This window comes from Vicugna pacos, chromosome 23 (assembly GCF_048564905.1).
Source record: "Vicugna pacos chromosome 23, VicPac4, whole genome shotgun sequence".
NCBI lineage: Eukaryota > Metazoa > Chordata > Mammalia > Artiodactyla > Camelidae > Vicugna > Vicugna pacos.
The window spans coordinates 6916978-6937707 of record NC_133009.1 but is presented as its reverse complement, the minus strand read 5'-3'; the positions used below and the strand labels follow the sequence as shown (position 1 = coordinate 6937707).

The 20730-nt window shown below is 49.3% G+C and overlaps 1 protein-coding gene across 3 annotated transcripts in view; it reads left to right on the top strand.

Annotated features, from left to right (window-relative positions):
* The first annotated feature begins 5382 nt into the window (after window positions 1–5382).
* Window positions 5383–20730, top strand: part of ATP2B4 (ATPase plasma membrane Ca2+ transporting 4) — a 95834-nt gene continuing 80486 nt past the window's right edge. For all 3 annotated transcript variants that reach the window (XM_006218482.4, XM_015251345.3, XM_006218483.4), the window contains exon 1: window positions 5383–5793. The gene's annotated coding sequence lies outside the window, so the exon portion shown is untranslated. The remainder of the gene's footprint in view (window positions 5794–20730) is intronic.

Genomic DNA, 20730 nt, shown 5'->3' with positions numbered 1-20730 from the left:
ATCTTGGCCCAGGCCAATTCCACGAATCTCTGTCTTGATAGCTCTGACCACCCCACCCTCCAGCGCCAAATCCCTATAGGTACTCTTGGCCTCCACCTTTTGGGACCAGCCTGCAGCCAAATCAGCTCCCCAAGCTCTGTCTTCCTGGGTCTAACGGATTTCTCCCTATCAGTAGCCTTGTCTTGGATTATGTATAAGGACTGACAAAGGGCATGGGGACAGATGTTGCTTGGATACATGCCTCTGTCTACCTTGCCTTCAGCCATCGCCAGAATTGTTTTTCGGGGGTGGGGTGGGGGTGGGAAGAGCGACAGTGGGAAGAATTTCAAAGGCCAGCAGGAGTCCCACCAAATCTAAGAAGCCTTCCCCAAGGGCTCCAGCCCATCTTCAGCATCACTAGACTTTCACTGGATTTTCCATCTGGATCCAAGTCTTAGGCTTAATCACGCATTTTTTGTTTTGTGATCTGTTTTATGTGTTTTTACAACCAGCGCAGAAGCTTCCGGGAGACGGGGACTCTGCTATAAATAACTGCGTTATATAAAATTGCCCAGGGGTGCGCTGGGCCCGGATTATCCCTGCCTGCCACCTAGGTTTCCAATCTGCCTGACCCACGGCTGCTGCAGCCACCTTGCCAAACATAGACCTGACGAGGCCACTCAGGGCTCTCGGTAGCGCAGGCCCCACCTGCCTCCCGGCCTCCCCTCTCTAGTCCATCTGCCTTGTACCTTTGCTCACGCCCTCCCAGCTCCACCCCACCCAGCCCCCAGCCAAGACGAGCGAAAGCTTACTCTTCAAAATTTTCCAAGTACCTCTGAATATAATCTCTTTTCTGGAGCCTTCCAATATTTTCGTCAAAAACAGTCAGTCACCCCCTGGAATTCCCCGAGCAGTATTTTCATACTTCGTCTTTCAACTTGCTACCAACACATAGTTACTTTCTTTAAACAATACTGTCTAGCACAGAGTAAACCCTCAATAAACATGTTTAAAACAATTACTGTAAGAGGGAGGGTATAGCTCAGCGACAGAGTGCGTGCTTGGCATGCACGAGGTCCTGGGCTCAGTTCCCAGTACCTCCATCAAAATAAACAAACCTAATTACCACGCCCACACACAAAACATATTCTTTTTTAAAAAAAATTAACAGCAACATTATTTATAATTGCCAAGATATGGAAACATCCTAAGTGCACATCAATAGTTGAATAGATAATGGAGATGCAGTATGTGCGTGTATATATATATATATATATATATATACACACACGAAACAACTCACCCATAAAAAAGAAGGCTATTTTGCCATTTACGGCCCTTCATTCACTTTTTTTTCACTTCAAAAACCAGAATTTTATAACTGGCAGAGACATTTCCATTACATCAAGAACAAAATACCTAGAAATAAACTTCACCAAGTTTATGTCAATAAACTAACCAAGGAGGCTATCTATACTCTGAAAACCGAAATGACACAAAGAAATGGAAAGATTTCTTGCGCTCTTGGACTGCAAGAATCAACACTATCAAAATGGCCACACTACCCAAAGCAATCCAAAAGCAGACCACAGCACCTTCCATTGTGATTATTTATGCTATGAGTACCTCTTTTTCCCCCACTAAACTGGAAGCTTTATTAGTCCTGTACACCCCAGCTGGGCCCAGCAGACGCTGAAACAGTAGACATTCAATAAATATGCGCCTAATTGAATAGGGAGTATTCAGTAACAAATAAAATGAATGAATTAAATTCACCAAAATGAGTGCACCTAAGTGGTAGGTACAGCTTCAAAGGTTTCTGTATTACTTAGTGAAAGTGACCAGAACCCTGAATTTAGTCTAGCTGGTGCTTTCATACTGAGTCAAGTGACTAACTCATCTGTAGACACAGCAAGGGGCCAGGAGTGGGTGAGGCACAGGTAGCTCAGACGCTGCCCTGCCGGGACTCACGCGTTGGTTTTCCTCTCTGCCTCCCTCTGCATGTAAGCTTTGTTGTTTCCTGCTGGCAGGCTTCTTTCGTGTGGCCGGGCGTGGAGCCCCTGATACCTCCAGAGCCTCACTCCTCAGAGTGTCCCCTGCTGGAAGGAATCAGATCTCATTTTCTCTCCAGGAAAGAATGTCACTGGCTCAGTTTGGGTCAGGTACGGATGGGACCTCTAATAAAATGACATTTCCTCCCATATTAACAGTGAAGAGAAAGACCACCTTAAAAGTGTGGGTCTGAGCCTGGGGAGGACGGTTGCTGTTCTAGACAAAGCAGGAGACACCCACAGTACAGAGAGGTGCAGCTTGCATTCAAGAAAGGTGGGGGAAGATGGCACAGGTGATTTGGGGAACTCAAGGTGGGGTTCTCAAGAGGCCGGAAGAATAGACTCTCTCAAACATCGAAGGGAGGGACAAGGCCGACTGTATTTTCTTCAAGTAAGAGTTGGTGTGGGGGCATGGGGACAGGGTCCACAATGATGGAATCCCTCCCAGGCTGACCTGCTCTGGGGCAGCCGTGACTCCTGGCTGAGGGGAGCCAGGCTAGAGCTAAAGAAGGAGAGGATACGAGGATGGCAGGGATGAGAAGGAAAAAGGGTCTAGTTAGAGGCCAGTCAGCCAGCCACACACAACAGTCCAACCAGGAACTCCCGATGCTGGAGGCAGTACCGTCCCTCTTAGCCGTGGTGGGGGAAGGGGCGTGCCTCCACCCTCCACACTTGGAGGTTATTTCCTGGGTCGATTTAGTTTTATCCATTCTAGACCTCAAGCCAGCTGCTGGAAGAAACAAGGCACAAGATTTCTGGAAACACAGGCACCGGGGGCTGGCTCAGCTAGGGAGCCAGGCTGTGGCCACTCCACCCCTCACATCCTCTTGCTTGTCTACAAGAGGGCTGGGGGGTTGCAAAGGGGTGAGGGTTCCTTTCCTCTCATCTCGCAGCCCCCCACCGGTAATGGGGGGCACTGGACTCTAAGAGAAGGGCAGGTCTACCCGTGGATCCGAGCCCTTCAGAGGCAGGACAGATGGCACAGCCTCCATGGGCAGTGCCTCCCCTGCACAGCCTGCCTCCCTGAACCCAAGGAGTTTAAGGAGAGAATCTTGCCTTTCAGACACCAACAAGGCATCATTTCCCGGCCCCCCCAACGCCAGTGGCCAAAGTAGACTTCTCCTTTAACAGGACCGCACATCTGGCCTCAACTGTTACTCCCCCAGGACAAGTTTATGAAACAGTCAGGCAAGGCCATGAAACACAGACACTGCAGACAAGCTTAAAATACACTTTAATACATTTAAAGCACCATTTCAGAGACTGGCTTTCTCCTGATAAAGATGCAACTGACACTCACTGGACGCTAAGATGTCAAGTTGTTGCAATCCGGCAGGAGCCTGATAAGCCATTAAATCTGAAGCTCTGTTCAGCTGATCCCTGTCCTTTTATTCCCCTGTCTTTGCCAACAATTGATCTGGGCTCCTGAAACTGACATTTTAGTGGGAACTTCCAAACTCTAACAAGGTACCATCTCTATCCCAGCCATCAGTTTGTCCACTGAAATGCTCTGGGCAGTGGGATGGGATGGACCAGGGGAGTTGAGGGAGAGGCAGGGAGTGAATGAGAACAAATCTCACGTTTTGGTGCCATCTAAATGCCAAGGAGAGTGAGACTTTCAATCCTAAGGAAGGAAGGAAGAAAGGACTGCATGGAAAACAATCCATGATGGCTTCCACAGAGGGTGACCCTAAACCCTCCTCTGCACCCCTGTAACCTTCAGCTGCGTGGGGCTGGGCTGGGCTGGGCTTGGAGGAGAAGCACAAGGGTAGGCAGGGGCTTATTTGGGATTCGGTTCCAAAGACAGATGGCAGCAGGCAATTGAGCACCACATTAAGAAACTCTGAGCTCTGAGCCCAGCCCAACCATCCTAAAAAGCTTTCTTTACTTTTGTCTGTTTAACTTTCCCTGGCTCAGAAATAGGACGTGGATGAGTTGTTGAGAAATAGCAGGACAGGGGGAAAAAGAGAGGAAAGAAAAGACCCAAATGCTAGGAAATTGGGAAGGGTGCTCCTACGCAGAGGGAAGCCAGACCCCAAGGGTCTAACTCACAGCTCTGTTTCACCACGTGCATGTGGATCTTCATGGGGGTAGGAAGGATGCATGGTAAAGGAGTGGTGTGAGGTGCTGGGTCAGGATGGGAGGGTCAAAGAGGTCTCTTCCCAAACTCCTGAAGCTGTGGTTGGCCCCTTCTAACAGCACAGTTTACAACTCTAATCTGTGAGGTGTATGTTAACCGACTTTCCATTAGCCTATGAACACGAGTTTGTGTGTGTGTGTGTGTGTGTGCGCGTGCGCGTAGAGGTAGGTGTGGGAATGCATCAGTCAATGAAGACATGCAGGGTGAACCAGTTGATGGTGCATGTTTGCACTTGAAAGCCGTAAGGTTCTGCGCAAAATCTATGGGTGGCACTGTTGCACAATGCTGGTGGGTGTGTGGCTGCTGGGGTGTGATTAACAGTTTATAGTCGGTGTATAAGTGTGCGTGGATGTCTGTGCGCGAATTAAAATGGAAACATGTGTTGGAGTTATGATACAAGTGCAGGAAAGTATACCAGATTTGGAGTCAGTCTGACTTGGCCTGGAATCCTTGCGCTGTTGTTAAGGAGATGTATAACCTTGGGCAAGTTACTGATCCTCAATTTCCTCATCTCTGAAACGAAGATAATAAGTACCTTTCAAGATTGCCACGAGCATTGTATAAAGCTTTTTGTGTCACAGCCCACACATAGTAGGATTCAAAAGTAGGCAGCCCTCATCATGTGCTGTGGATGTGTCCCTGTGGGTACAGAGGCAAGGGGGCGCTTGACCCCCGGGGACTGTGTGGGTGAAATCTGGGTGAGGACTGTGAACTAAGCTGTGTGTATAAGCAAGCTGCCCACGGCGGATGCACCCAAAGCAACTCCTTCTCTTCCTCCAGTGAGCCCCCTATTCAGACAGGGGCGGGAGGGTGGCAGGAGATGGTACAAGTTTCCGCAGACACCTTGGGTTTCTGGGTCCTGGGTTTAAGTGAGTAAGAGGTTGAGAGGAGCTGCGGGAAACCAACTGCCTGCAGAAGCTTCCTTTTCCCCTCCACCCAGCAACCGTTGAATACCGCCACCCGCATCCCCTCCCACCCCCACCCCCCACCCGACTTTCCTTTCAACGGTCGAGAGCAAGGGCGGGGAGGAAACCCCCGCAGAAAAGAGGATTCCTCTCCTCCTTTTCCCATTCCTCCTTAACAAACCAGGAAGCGGCCGCGGCTCGCCCTCGGGCCACCTTAACGGTGGAGTAACGGTCGGGCCCCCCGCCAAGCCCCACCCCCACCCCGCCCTCGCCCCTCCCCCTTCCCCTCCCGCTCGGCCGAGCTCGTGCGCCGGAGTCTGGCCCGAGTTGGCGGGAGCCGCTGCCATGACGAGCAATTTCTTAAGCAAGCTCTGCTGTTGAGACCGTCTAAAGCCGGGAGTTGAAGGGGCGGGCTGGGGGGCACGAAGTTCCTGGGGAATAACCCCTCCGAGGAGAGCAAGGTCGGAGACGGCCGCCGGCTCCCCCGCGCCCGTTTCTTCAGGAGCCTGAGAGGTCCTTCCCTTTGGGAGGGCCGGGGCAGGAGACCCAGCCCGCTCCCGGGCCGTAGCTGAGGAGGCAGGAGAGACCAGCCGGCATCTCCGGCGTGGTTGCCACACTGGGGAGACCGGTGGGTGGCCATCCCCACCCTACTCCTGTCCACGGAAACCCGGGGCGAGAGTCCCGCGCGGAGAAGCCTGGATCTTTGCTGGAAAGAGAGGTAGGATTGCAGAGAATGAATTGAATCTTGATTTGCAAACTTAGTTTCTTTCTTTTCTCTCCATGGCTTCTGAAACTCCCTGAATTTGCTCTTCCCTAGTGTATTTCTTGGGACTGGGTTTCGGGGGTGTGTGCGTGCGCGTGCGCGTGTATGTGTGCGTGTGCACAGATTTGTTAAAGACTGTATTTTCTCAGTTCTGAGAAACCGTATAATCAAACAAATGATTTCTTCCCCCCCCCCTAGTTTTTGCCATTCCTGGGCTGTGGGGGTAGGGAACTGGAGGGGCTGTATTTTTCATACCCAAACTGAGCTTTTGGAAAAAGCATTTATTTTCCTCATCCGTTCCTGCCCTCCCCCTCCCCCTCGGCTTGGTAATGAGACGCAGAATGGAAAACTGTTGCAAAAATATTTTCCGCGTCTGTTCCCTTTCTTGAAAGCCCCAAAGAGAGATGGAAAAAAAAAAACTGAGTAGGAAATCTTCAACAGGAAGGAGGAGCCGCAGTGGGGACCGGGAGAGGGGCTCACTGGGGGGGGGGGGTGGAGGTAGGAGCCCGGAGAAGTTGGTGGGGGTTGAGGAAGGGGAGTGCACAAGTTAAATTTCTTTAGCTTGATAGAGAAACCTCTGCAGTTTCTCTCTGCCGCTTGCAAAACGTCCTCAGACTTTCACGTCTATAATTAGCTGTGGAAAAAGCTGGGAGTTCCCTCCGAAGGCTGTTGTTTGAGTGTGTGCGGAGCGTCAAGAACCAACTGTAAGAGTGTCTCTGAGGGCACCGCCCCATACATCGCTGGTCCCAAAGAGGAGAAAAGGGAAGGGGTGAAGTTGGAAAGTTTGCAGTGTTAAGGCTGGTGACTGTGGGGCTGGTGAGTGAGTGGCGGTTGGAGATTGGCCACAGGCAGCCTCGGGAGGGTCCCTGAGTGTCTTGGGCCACCGAGCTGTCTTGCTGAAGAGCTAGAAATTAAGGCTGGGTTTGTCACTTTTGCTCTTCCTTCACACACACGCTCACTCAAATACTTGGCTCGCTCTTGGGGTGGAGGAGGCCGGCTGGCATCCTCCCCAGGCGAGTCCAGCCTCACACACTCCTCCATCTCACTGAAGGACCCATCGCTTCTCTCTTGCTGGGTGTGGAGGATGCGGGAGGGGCCATCCACATCCTGGGAGAGAGTGGGCACTCTGCTGGCCAGAGGCACCACCCTCCTGCGCATTCCTGCTGGACTTACAATAACTTGCAGACAGATGTTGGCGCCAGCCAGCCTGGTGGGGGGTTCTCTGCCGAAGAAATAGGCGGGCACTTGACTGACACCTCTGGGGGAGGGGAAGTAAAAATCCCTCTCTAACTCGCCACCTCCTCCACTGGGTGCGGTGTCGGGAAGTCTTAAGATCCTCTCTTCCCACCTTGAGCCTCTCCCCAGAGCTGCCCCTTCTTGCCCTTCCTATTTGGAGCCCCCACCCCCACCCCAAGTCCCCCTCAGCTCCAGGCCCTGTTTTTCACAAGGAAGGAAGGGAAGAGACCTGGGTCATCCTAGGGTGGGACAGGCCACAGAGAGGGGCAAGGGGTCAGGAGGGACTGAGTGGGGGAAGGTTAAGGAGGAGGAGGGCAGGAAAAGATGGTGGCCCTGATGGCTAGTGAGCTGGGTTCCCTCCATGGTTGGCTAGGGGTAGTGCCCTGGAGAGCTGGCTTTGGGAGAATGGTGCAGGGTACTTAGGGAGGTGGGTCCCATACCTGAAGCTGGGGAGGTTGGGGCTGGGGTGGAGGAAGCACCTGCCCTCTGCCCGAGCTCGCTTGGTTGGAGGAGTGGTAAAGGCAAGTGGTTAGAAACTGGAAAGAAGGAAGCAGAAGATTTGGAGGAGGGCAGAAATGGGGGCCGGGGAAGCAACAGGAACCCATTTTCATTCTGAGGTGTTGGATGATTGATCTGCCTGAACTCCAAGGCCAGACAGCTCCTTTCTCCCTGTATTGTGCCCGGGAAGGGAGTGAAGCTTTACCCAGTGGGCAGGGGACCCAAGACAGGATCCATGCCCTTGTCAGGAGAAAGGCGGGGAGGCGAATCCATTTCTTGGCTCCTGCTCCGGGAGCCCCATCCTCCCTGCCACCATCTTGCAGAGGTGCAGCCCCGAAATCACGCCTCTCCCCCACCTCCCGCGCCTTCCCATTTGGGGGGCCCATAATCCCGCCATCCCTGCCGCTGGCCCTCCCATTTTCAGTGCTCTTCCTAGGGCAGATTCTGGTAGGTTCGGGAGAGCTTCTCCCCGAGGACCAGGTCCCTATTTAGCGCGCTCCGAGGCGCCTGCTTCCGTGGCCTTGAGTCGTGTCGGGGGCGGCCGGGGGGAATCTCCTCGCAGCTGCGGCCCGGCCGGCGCTGCAGCAAACCCGCGGCCGCGTGCGCTCGGCGGGGCCCCCTCCCCTCGGCTGCCCCGCGGCCCCGCGGCCCCGGCGCCCCGCCCGGGCGCAGCCCTCGCACAGCTTTGCTCCACCCTCCGGCCCTGCCCGAACCCGAGTACTCGGGGCACCGGGCGCTCGGAGCTGCAGCGCAGCTTTCCTGCCTCCGGGGGACCGTGCTGAGTGAGCCTCAGTCCCTTCCACTTCCAGTTACCATCCCCGTGTCCCTGGCTGGATTCAAGGTCAAGTCCAAGGAGCCCAATGCCGGGGACGATATAAAGCGCTTAGTCCGTGTTTGTTGGAGGAAGGCGGTGGCATCTGGGGGGAGCCTGAGAGTCAACATCTGGGCATCCGCCTCATCCCGGGCTGATTCCGACCTTGCCCTGTGGTCTTCGGTTTCCCCCTAGCACAGTGAAAGCCTTCTCCCACAGTGATGGTGGGAGGGAGTGGCTGAGTCAGATTCGTTAGACTTCTGTTGTCCATGGTGTCAGAAGAAAGTCAAAATGGGAGGGCCCAGTTAGAGGGCAGAAGTGCGGCAATTAGAGTTTGCCCGAGGTGTGAGACCTGGGAGGGGCGGCGTCGTGTGGGGGAGGGGCGGAGGTCCCTGGGCGAGGATTTCGGGGAACTTTATTCTTCCCCAATCTCACGGACTGCAGCGTCTTGAGAAAAAGAGAGGTCCTGGGCTGCTCAGCCAGCACTGACCTAGCTACCACCTGTCAGGAATTCGAGTATTTTGCAAGAAACTGCTTTTTATTTAAGAATTTAGCTTCTTTCAGTTACCCCCATGGGCCTCTTTCTCTTTTTTTCTGTTCCCCTGGCCTTGGACCCAGAACACAGAGACACTTATCCGCGAGGGCATTCCGGATCCACCAGGTCTTGGAGGGAGGAAGGGAAGATGTTCGTTCTCGGTCCCAGGACCTTAAGAAGTATGCTTTGCTGTAACTGACCCGGGTGTTTGATCTGACCTTGAAGAGAAATGCCCTACCCTGGGCCTCACTGTCTTCCACGGAAGGATGAAATTCTTCCTGCCTTCTGACCTCTTTCCCACAGCCTACCCCCAGACAGGGCTCCCCTCCCAGCCAGTTCCCTGCTCCTCAGACGTGCACTGACTCCTGTCAGGGTGGGCAGGGGTGAGAGAGAGAGGGGGATGAGAAAGGTAAGGCCTCTGGGTCACAGGGAAGCAGAGCCCCTGGGCCAAGTCAACTGGGATGACATCCTTTCCCCACTCATGTCTCCACGTTATAGAATGCGTCATAGGAATAAAGCAGGCCCTGGGATCGGAGTCCAAAAGGCTGATGTGGGATGTTTTGTGCTTGGCTTCCTCTCCCAGCATCTCTCTTTGTCTCCTCTTTCCTCTTTCCCTTGTATGAGCCATTCTTGTTCCACTGACTTATTTCCTCTTCACATGTTAAAACAGAAATGACCGGGGACTTCTGCCTCCACCTTAAGCCAGTCCTCTGTTCAGCCCACGAAAAGAAAAAAAAAAGTGGATTGAGGAGGGAAACCAGGCAGGATCTAGTTGGAACCAGAACCAAGGGCTCCCAGTCTGGGGAGGAGCTGGTGGAGGCAATTTGCACTGGGGGGGAGGGAGGTGGTAGAGAGGCCAAAGTAGAGAAAAGGGAGGTAAGAATATAGGTGTCAAGGGGTGAGGGTCCCCTCCTCTCTTCTGCCTCTCCCCACTCTTGTTCTTTCCTGGCTGCAATTTTCAGCCTCATCACTTCTCTCTGCTCTGGTTTCCCGAGTTAAGTATAGAAATTTCTGGGATAATTCAGAGAAATGGACTGGAATGGAATCAGTGAGACCCCCTCTGCTTGCCTTCCTGCCAGGTCACTAGGGCAGAGGGAGCTTGGGGTAGTGTGTTTATTGGTGGGGAGGTTAAGGACTGTCAGGTAGGCTTGGGGACACTCTCAGCTCAGAACACCTCCTAGCAAGATCCACGGGGGTTGCAAACTCAATTCCAGAAGCGCAAACCAGTGCAACCCCCATGGAGGGGAAGTTAACAATATCTAACAAAACAACATATGCATTTAACTAACAGTTTTATTTCTAGGAGGTATCCAGAAAATGTGCACAAGGTGATTCTTTAAGGTGTATTTGTAATAGGAAAGGTAATCATTGGAAACTACCACTGCCCATCCTTAGCAGACCAGTTGAATGAGCAGCAGCACATCCACACAATGGGATGCTATGCAGCCTAAACAAATGAGTAGGAGCCTTATGAACTGATATGACATGATTTCTAGGATATGTTATTAAGTAAAAAAAAAAAAGCAAGATGCAAAAGAGTGCATATAGTATGCCACCTTTGGGTTGAGAAAACAGGAGAAATAAGTTTTTTGTGTGTGCAAATTTACTTATACATACATATATCCACAGGAAGGATAAAGCAGAAATTAATTAAAATGATTACCTATAGAAGGTGGGCAGAAGCAGGGTAAGGACGTAGAGGTGGGCGTGAAGGTTTACTGATTATACGTTTTTCAGACTTTTGATTTTAAACCAAAATTTTTTACATATTTACAACTTAAATTAGATCCAAAATAAAGAAAAAAAGCAAAGTCTAAAAGCCAACCATTACAGAAATAATGAACCTAACTGAATATCGATTATATGACAAAGAAAAGAGTTAATTCAAGTACTTCTTGAGTTTAACGCCCTGACTCTATATCCTTAGTGGAATCTATGTTCTAAGAATTAAAAGAATTGCAAAAAAAATCTTGAACTTTATTTTTTAGATGTGTTACTGATTATGGTATTGGTGTCATAAAATGGAAACTTCTGCTGATTGTAGAATAGATCAAAGGAATGACTATGCTGGTATTTTTGGAAATCAGGATTTCACTATGGAAGACCAGAGACAAAAATATGGAATGGGGAAGGTGAGGCAGAACCCTGTGGTTCTTTATCCATTGAGGTCTAGCAGCGTCTAGAAGCAGCGCTATACAGTAGCACTGATTGCACTTAGTGCCTGGATTTTTATTTCGAAGGACCACTTCTCACTAAAAGAAAAGTGCTCCTTGGAGAAATGGCTGATTCCAAGTGTGGGGCTAGGAAACTGCAAGTGAGTCATGTGATCGCAGAAAGCTGGAACGTGCTCATTGACAAAAGGACACAGGAGTTGGCTTAAAGGAGCCACTGGACAAATTTGGGACACACTGAACATCACAAAGAATTAACAGTAACAGATTGTAAGACACTGAATCAAAGGTTCCATGAATCCATGCTGACAGATAAAAGGGAACAGGGAGGAGCAGGGAGACAATACCCTTAACAGATAGATGCCAGCTAACGAAGTGTAGAACTGATGACAAGTGATGACAGAACTTTTAATCTACCAGCTTGCAGCCCTAATGTAAGAGCTGATTCAGGCTGGACTTTCTGCTAATGGATACTAAGACTAGTGGGTGGAAGTTTGGTCTCCATGTGCCATCTTATGATTACGTACGCCTTATGAAAGAAAAGGCCTGTTTTTACAATGAGACGAGTCAGCTCAGACCAAGTAACCAAGTAGCCAAACATGGTAGTAATGGGACCACCTGGCACTAGTTCTTCCTGATGTGCGGTGAGGGTTCAACCATCTCACCTGTATTCATGTCAAAAATGTTGATCATGAATCCAGTCACGAGGAGACAGAAGACAAATCCAGAATGAGAGCCATTCTACGTGGCAACTGACTGAGACTTCAAAACAGTGAATGTCATTTAAAAAACATTAAAACTGTGTGTTTGAAAAGAAGGACAGGGAGGCAGAAACCAGTCTAGATTTAAAGAAACTAAAGAGACATTATAGCCAAATACAATGCATAAACCTTAATTGGATCTTGGGTCCAAAAAAAGAAGAGAAAAAAGACTATAAAAGACATCTTGGGACAACTGGGGAAGCTTTAATATTGATATTAGATGACGTATAGTTATTGTTAACTTTGAAAGGTGTGCTAATGGTCATGATAAAGGTTTTGTAAGAGAATGTCTTTATTTAGCAAAAGTATTCAGGGGCATAGTGTCTGCAAGTGATTTTCAAATGGTTCAGGAAAAAAATGTGCGCGTATATATACATTAAGGGGGCATACAAAATGCTGACAGGTGGTGAATCGAAGTGAAGGGTCTGGAGTTGCTTTTTGTACTCTTTTTTTCAAACTTTCAAATTTGAAATTATTCCGAATACCATACTGGGGAGAGAAACCCGTGCCAGGAAGGGTTCCTAGACTCCCCTCACTCATCCCCCGACCCCTGACCCACAGGGACGCCTTTTCTCAGTTCCCCCACAGCACACTCCCTGGGAGTCTTCGTTCTCACTTCACTGCCATCAACCCCCAGCTTTTCCTTGTGGGTGGGAGCGGCTGGGGCACGACGGGTGGGCCAGCCAGGCCAGGAGCAACAGGTGGAAGCAGGCCTTTCCCCACCATGCTGTGGGCCTAGGGACAGAGGGTGGCCAGGATCACCCACCTACCTCTGGAGGAGGGTCCCAGATGGTAAGAGGAGGAATCCATCAATAGTCCAGAAGTTGTTTCTGACCACCTTTCACATCCCTTCTTTTTTTAAAAAATATTTTATTTATTTAGTATTGTATTATTTTATATATTTTTGGCAGGGGGGTAGATAATTAGGTTTATTTATTTATTTGTTTGTTTTATTGAATTATAGTCAGTTTACAATGTTGTATCAATTTCTGGGGTACAGCACAATGGTTCAGTCATATAGGAACATACATATATTCATTTTCATATTCTTTTTCACCGTAAGTTACTACAAGATGTTGAATACAGTTCCCTGTGCTGTACAGAAGAAACTTCTTGTTTATTATATGTATATTAGTTAGTATTTGCAAATCTCAAACTCCCAGTTTATCCCTTCCCACTCACTTCCCTCCCTGGTAACTGTAAGTTTGTTTTCTATGTCTGTGAGTCTGTTTCTGTTTTGCAAATAGTTCATTTGTCTTTTTTTTTTTTAGGTTCCACATATGAGTGATCTCATATGGTAGTTGTCTTTCTCTTTCTGGCTTTCTTCACTTAGAATGACATTCTCCAGGTCCATCCATGTTGCTGCAAATGGCATTATTTCATTCTTTTTTATGGCTGAGTAGAATTCCATTGTATAAATAGTCCAGTCATCTGTTGATAGACATTTAGATTGTTTCCATGTCTTGGCTATTGTTATTTATTTATTTTTTAATGGAGGTGTACTGGGGGTTGAACCAGGATCTCGTGCGTGCTAAATGCTCTGCCCGCTTCACATCCCTTCTGGATGCTGTAATTAGGAGATTCCGAGAGAACCTGGCTGTGCCAGGCTTGAGCCTTCATGTGTGGGCTAAGCAAGGAGCAAGGCCTTCTAAGCCCTCCCTTGCTGGAGACTGCATAGTGGCTGTACTGTCAGGGACCCCAATCACCATGCTGTCCACCACTGCCTTCAGCCTGGTCCTAGCTCTGGAGAGAGATCAGATTTCCAGGGTGGCTCGCCTGTCTCTTCTCTCTCTTTTTCCCCTGGAAACCCGGGGCTAGGCCCTGTGTAACTCAGGGCTCTTGTCATGTAGGAGAGGGCTATTGATCCATTAGTCAGTTCCCCTTCTATCTTGCTTAGGGAGCCTGAAAGAGTGGGAGCCAGGAAGTTGGAAGGGGGCAGACAGGGCGGAGTTTGTGCTTGAGCACTGCCAGGCCTGCCAGAGGAACACGGGACTGAGAGTCAGAAAACTGGTGATCTGGGCTCCTGACTGCTGTGTGACCTTGACCGAGGCAGGTGATGTCTCTGTGCCTTTGTCTTCCCCACTGTAAAATGAAACCAAGCTTGGGCAAACAGGTATCTCTGGTTCAAGACTGTCCTTTACTACAAAAGAGAAAAACTCTCAATGGGCAATCCAAACTCTGTTTATCATGGAATGTCATGGAGCACGATGTAACAGCCTGTAGCTAAGTTCCATCCCCCTTCCCAGGATGACCAGAGGTAAGGAGACCCAAAAGGGTCTGCCTGGTGGACAGCCATACCCTCAAGATTTGGGAGTAGGACAGATTCTTAGATTCCCCATCTCCACCTGTCTGAAAGTTCAGTTAAGTACCTGCTCAACACAGCCCAAGGCCACAATTCTGCTGTGTCCTAAGCCAGAAACTAAGAAAGATTGGCTCGAGATACAGAAATCTAAGCCTTCAGGGAATTTACTGTCTCCTAGAGAGCTTGGTCCTCCGAAGAGTCATCAGGTCCGACCATACGAAATTGCCAGTGAGCAACCACTTTTGACCTATAAAAGGCAGTTTCTTGTGGTTCACTTTAACATTAACATCATTAGACGTTGGAAATCAGAAACTACACTCAGTGCTGTGGGATGGAGATGAGGTTTCCATGTGAACAATGGATTGGGTGTAGAGAAATTTGGGTAAAGCCACCAGCTGCTAGGCTGGCCTGCCCTCCCTCTCAATCCAGACTTTTGGCCCCTTTGGCCGAGCCCTCGCCAGACTCTGGTTGAGATTTCAGCATTGGCCTTTCTGGTTACTGGCCAGGGCAGCTGCCCACGGGTAGAGAGGAGTGTTCTGTCCATTTATGGTCCACTGTTTCTGTGCCCTGAATGCCCTGCTTCACATCTTGGGAGCTGAGGATGGAGGAAACTAAGAAGGAAAGAAACAGAAAATACCCACCCTATTCTTTCCCCCATCTAGTGGCAGAAAGAGCTGGGACACACACTGGAAGCCTCATCTGGCACAGGGACATACGACCTAGTGATGCTGGGAGCTGAAGGGGTGTTAGCAGGAATGTGGGGACCAGAATTTGACAGGCTCACCTGCAGATTATTCTTGGAGGTGGTGATTGCCAAACAGGATTTGAATGAGGAGAGAAATAGATTTGATGGGGGAGAGGCATTGGGAGGAAAGGCTGTGCTGCTGTTTCTGGCCTTGCAGAGGGTCAAAGGCTCAGGCAGGTGAGGGAGGCTGCCTGCCCCGCGCGCCCCCCCCCCGCCCCCTGCTGGAATGCCCACAGCCTTTGAGCCAGCACCCGGGGCTCAAGCAGGATGGCATCTGGCCTCAGCAGCCGCAGGCTGCCTGCCTGCCTGCCTGCTCTCCTGGTGCTCATGGGCCGTTAGGGTGATTTTTTGATGTTTCCTCCCCACTGTCTGTACCACAGCCTTCTTTGTGGGGAGCACTCATAGGACATCTGTTAGGATGCTAGGATGGGCACAGCTAGTGTCCAAACTTCAGGGGCTTTCTGACCTTGGTACAGGGGATGTCGGTCACCAGGCTTTGGGCTGGTGGGAGGTAGCCAGAGCATTTGAGATGAATAGAGTTGGGGAAATGGTCCAGTTTCCCTTTATCACAAGTGAGAAAACTAAAACCTAGAGACTTGCCCAAGGACACCAGACTGGTTGGAGGCCGGGCCAGAGCTAGAGCCCAGTTTTCCCCACTCCGAGTCCGTCACGGGGCCCCTGACCCCCTCACTGCATCACTGTGTGACCCAGATCAATGCCAAACCTCCTCGGTACCCAAGTTTCTCTACCCACGTGACAGGGAGACTTATTCCAGCCCCTCCAGGGATAATGTGCAGCAGGATGACCTCGTGTGCTAGAATCATTGTGGAAGAGAGAGGCTAGAAACCATAAAAGTGCTGTGCCATGTTGCTGTTGTTGCTGCTATGATTAACAATTAAGGTCATTAGCACTAGAGAAAATGCAAAGGAGAAGCAGTCTTGGCATCACCCTCATCACTGTGTAGCTCCTAATGGACCTGGGTTTCTTCTCTTGGTCCTTCTCCCAGCCCGCTCCCAGCCAGTAGGGCCTTGAGCTGGAAGAAGCAGGGTAACTGAGAGGGGAAGCAGGAGTCCTGGAAAGGGGAGGGCAGGGCCTTCCTCCTGCCTGGGTGCCCCTAACCCCGCCCTTTCCCTGGGGTGTGGCCCGTCTGAAAGTCAGAGGGAGGAAGGAGGCAGGGCGCCTCTGCCCTTCATTCCTTCACCGGCGGCTGACTGACCCAGGTTGGCAGTGGAGATCTGATTTGGGGGCTGAGCATCAGCAGGGCTGGGCCACTGTAATGGGACAGTGCCTGTCGATTTTATTCCCAGAGCCAAGTTGTCATTCATCTGCTTGTTCGTGTATTCATTTGTTCATTCAGCAGACCCAAAGTAAGCACAAACTGTGTGCCAGGCGCTGCGTAGGATCTGGGGAAAAGTGGTTATCTAGAAGGCAGGGAAGGGCTAAGAATCGCCTACTTTCTGCTCAAGGAAACGTGTCCTGAGCCTGGGTGCCCCCAGCAAGCCCTGATTGCAGCAGCTATTACAGAGAACTTGCATTTGTGTCCTTGGAGAATACCATTAAGCCCTGACCTCAGGAAGATAAGGCATAGATTCCAGACAGGATTAAGCTGGGAGGGGCCTCGGAGACCATTGCAGGGCAGCCTATGTGTAACCAGTGAGACTGTGGCCTGATGGTGAAGGAGTTGCCCTCGTCCTTTGCCAGAGGAAGCCTCCTCCCAGGCCAGGGCTTGGTGCTGAAGCTGGGTGGGTGTTCCTCCAGCCCAGTGTATCCCGTCCTTGGGCTGGCATCCCAGTGTTGTCCGACTTTGCAACCCCTTGCTTATGTTCTAGAGCCCCTGAATCTGATGGGGCAGAGACATTCTGTTGCAGAGGGCTCTGAATGGAACCTTGGAATGAAAAAGTAAACTTCTGGAGAAATCCTCCAGTTTCCCCTCCAATCCTCATTTTAGCCCTTGCACCCTACTTTCCACAGACAGTGTGATATTGAAGGATAGAAGAGCGGATTTAGACTTGGTTGGTACACGTTGTATGCATCTTTATTGAGCCTCCGAATTCCCATCTGTAAAGTGCATTTCCTTATCTACCCTATGGAGTTTTGTGATGCACAAATGAGATATGGTAGATGAAAGCATTGCATAAACGCTGCCTTTCTTCTCAGTCTCCAGTTCGAATTTCAGTCCCTTCTCTTTACTGCCCAGCCCTTTGACCCCACTTTCCAGCACATCCTTCTCTGTTCTCTCACTGTCCACTCCAGATCCTGCTCTAACTGTGTCCTCTCTCCTTGCCTAGATCAAGACCTAACACAACACTTACTGCATCATAAATAATAAAAACAATAAAGGAAATGGTCCAAGGTTACATTCATTAATTGCTCGGTATTAAACTTGGATTATCTCATTTAATATTCTCAGCAGACAATGAAGTCAATGCTAACATTATCTTCATTGTACAGATGAATAAAGATGTTCATAAAACATAAGGCTGAGGTCTAACCCTAGTCTAGCCCATTTTTGAATTTCCCCTTTCCGTTGCTGAATGACTGGTTGACAAGAACATGGAAAGATCAACAGCATTTATTGAATGTCAACTAAATATCAGCCGCTTTCAAATTATGTCATAACCACCACCTTCTGAGACAGGTACTGGATTTGTCTTAGAGTTCGTCTGGTGGCAGAACAGAAATCAACTCAAAGAACCAAAAGTAAAAAGGGGATTTATTAGATGATTACAGAGAAATAGCACATAATTTAGCATCGGGAGTGTCGCCCCGTGCAGACTGTGTCTTTCTCTGGGACTGTGAGCCCCCTCTTCTCTGCTCCCTTGTCCACGTGTGCAGCGCCCATCGTGGTTAACCAGGCAGCAGGCTCGGTCTGCAAATCTGTGTGACCTTCCTGCCTAGCTCTCCAAAGTAAATTCACTCTGTTCCTCAGTCCAAATAGCAAGAGCGGATGCTTTCCAGCTTGGGTCCGACGTCCACCCCTGCTTGAGGGGAGTGTCGATTAATTAAACATACCCACCCAGGCCTGTCCCTTCAACAGGGGCTCCAGGTGTGCACAGATGTTTCTGGAGGGGACACCCGTGACCTTGGGTGGATGCAAATCTGAGTATGCTTTTTACTGCGCCAGCCTTGCCCTCAGGACATTGTGAAGATGATGCCCTGTTTGCAGCCTCTAAATAAGACAGCATGAAAAGAATATGAGAACGAATATATACGTGTATACGCATGACTGGGACATTATGCTGTACACCAGAAATTGACACATTGTCACTGACTATACTTCAATTTCAATGGAAAAAAAAAAAGAGCTGGGAGTTGTCCCAGAATCTGTATGTTCAGCTGGGCCTGGAAAAATAAGAATACCATTTTGAGCCCTGCTATATGCCAGGCCTTTTTTCATACATTATCTTTCATCCTTAACAATGTCTCTCCAACAGTCATTGACTCCAATTTACAGATAAGAAAGCTAATCAGTGGGCTAAGTAGCTTGCCCAGAGGTCCTCCTGCTGGTTAGGGTTGGGCCCATATTTGACCCCGGCCTGTCTGACACCAAGGCCTTTCTGTTAACCAACACTCACCAAATGAAGACTATTTTACATTGATTCTGCTGGAAGGTATATTCCATGAGGGCAAGATTCCAAGTCTTTTTGTTCACTGGTACATCAGAAGCACCTGGAATGGTACATGGCACATAGTGAGTGCTCAGTAAAAAATCATTGAGTAGATATTGTTTTTTGTTTGTTTGTTTGTTTTGTTTTTTCTTTTTTTAATGGAGGCACTGAGGATTGCACCCAGGACCCCTTGCATGCTAAGCATGTGCTCTACCGCTGAGCTACACCCCCCCCTTAGATTTTATCATCTTCTGTACCCTTGGCTTTCCACAGTCAGAGAAAAAAATGGTAATATTCTAACTGTTGGAGAATAGGCCACTGGAATAACTGGGGGAACCCTCTAGGTGTACCTCTGATCCCCACTCACCTCCCACAGCCTACTTTGATGGGAGACATTCAGAACAACCCCTCAACACGGAAGAGTCTAAAGGAAAGTATGGCTCTAGCTGTATTTCTTGTCTTGTACACCTGACCTCAGACACTTAGCCCTGTGAAGGGAGCAGGTGAAAGGAGATTTCTGAAATACTGGAAAATCTACCTGCTAGAACAGGAAATAGGATGCCGAGGTCCTCTATCCCTAGAGAAAAGAACGCTAATTTCCATTGGGTTTTCAGCCCCAGGGCTCAGAGTTTACCAAATCCTGAATCTTTTCCCATGCCTTTCTCTATAGCAGTGCCCTGTGTATTCAGTCACCCAGACAGCCTTCTCAATCCCAGATTTGGGAGAGTCAAATGGAACTGGGTTCCAGTCTGCCTTGCCAGCCATGGGACCATGGACAAATTCTCCATGTGACCAGACTCAATTTTCTCTGAAAATGGGTATAATACATTAATAAAGAGTGATATGTGTTCTGAGGGCCTGGCTTATAATAGGTGTTAACTGAATTTTTTATTTTTATTTTTTTTAATTTTTTAACATTTTTTATTGATTTATAATCATTTTACAATGTTGTTTCAAATTCCAGTGTTCAGCACAATTTTTCAATCATTCATGGACATATACACACTCATTGTCACATTTTTTTCTCTGTGAGTTGTCATAACATTTTGTGTGTATTTCCTTGTGCTATACAGTATAATCTTGTTTATCTATTCTACAATTTTGAAATCCCAGTCTATCCCTTCCCACCCTCCACCCCCCTGGCAACCACAAGTCCGTATTCTCTGTCTGAGTCTATTTCTGTCCTGTATTTATGCTTTGTTTTTGTTTGTTTGTTTTTGTTTTTTAGATTCCACATATGAGCAATCTCATATGGTATTTTTCTTTCTCTTTCTGGCTTACTTCACTTAGAATGACATTCTCCAGAAGCATCCATGCTGCTGCAAATGGCATTATGTTGTCAGTTTTTATGGCTGAGTAGTATTCCACTGTATAAATATACCACATCTTCTTTATCCAGTCACCTGTTGATGGACATTTAGGCTGTTTCCATGTTTTGGCTATTGTAAATAGTGCTGCTATGAACATTGGAGGTGTTAATTGAATTTTAATGTTTCCTCTCCCTTCCCTCCAGTTCTCCCTTCCTCCTCCATGGATCCTGGCATGAACCTACCTGTCTGCTCCACTCCCTGCTACCCTTTGGGCTCAGTACATTTATAAAAGGGTCATAGCCCATTGTCTCCCAGTAACTGAAAGGCCCAGAGGCCTAGCTTCCTGCAACTCTCCACCAAAGGGCTGCGGGGGTTGACCAGGGATTCCCACTGTTTGCACGTGGCAGGTTATACCCTCTTGGTGCCAGTTCCAAGACTGTTTGATATTTGCACAAGAGTCCTGGCAAAATAAGGCAGTGGCAGGTGGAGAGCTGCAGTCACCTCACCTTGTTTCATCCTGCCCTGCAATCCTCCCCCGGGAGATAGATGCTGTAAGAGCCAAATGCTGGGAAATCTCTTGTTGATGCAGGGAGCCAGACCAGGTGACGATGCTCTACTTGCTTGCAGAAGCTGACGCCCAAGGATGTTGTTGCTATTTGGTCACCAGATCATCTACCAGCTGCCACTGGAAGTGAGCAGGCTACTTGATAAACAGGCAGGAGAGTCTCAGTCTGGGGTCTCCTCCTCTCTGCCCTCTACACACCCGCACAGAACCATTAGCTGCTATGAAGTGGCAGCTTGGCCAAGCTAATGCATGAACCAGAACTTGCCCTCCCAGAGATGGAAGGGGCCTGGCAGTGAGAGCCTGGGTTCTTGCTCCTGCTTCCTGTGGATGACTTAAGTGCTCCCGGCTCT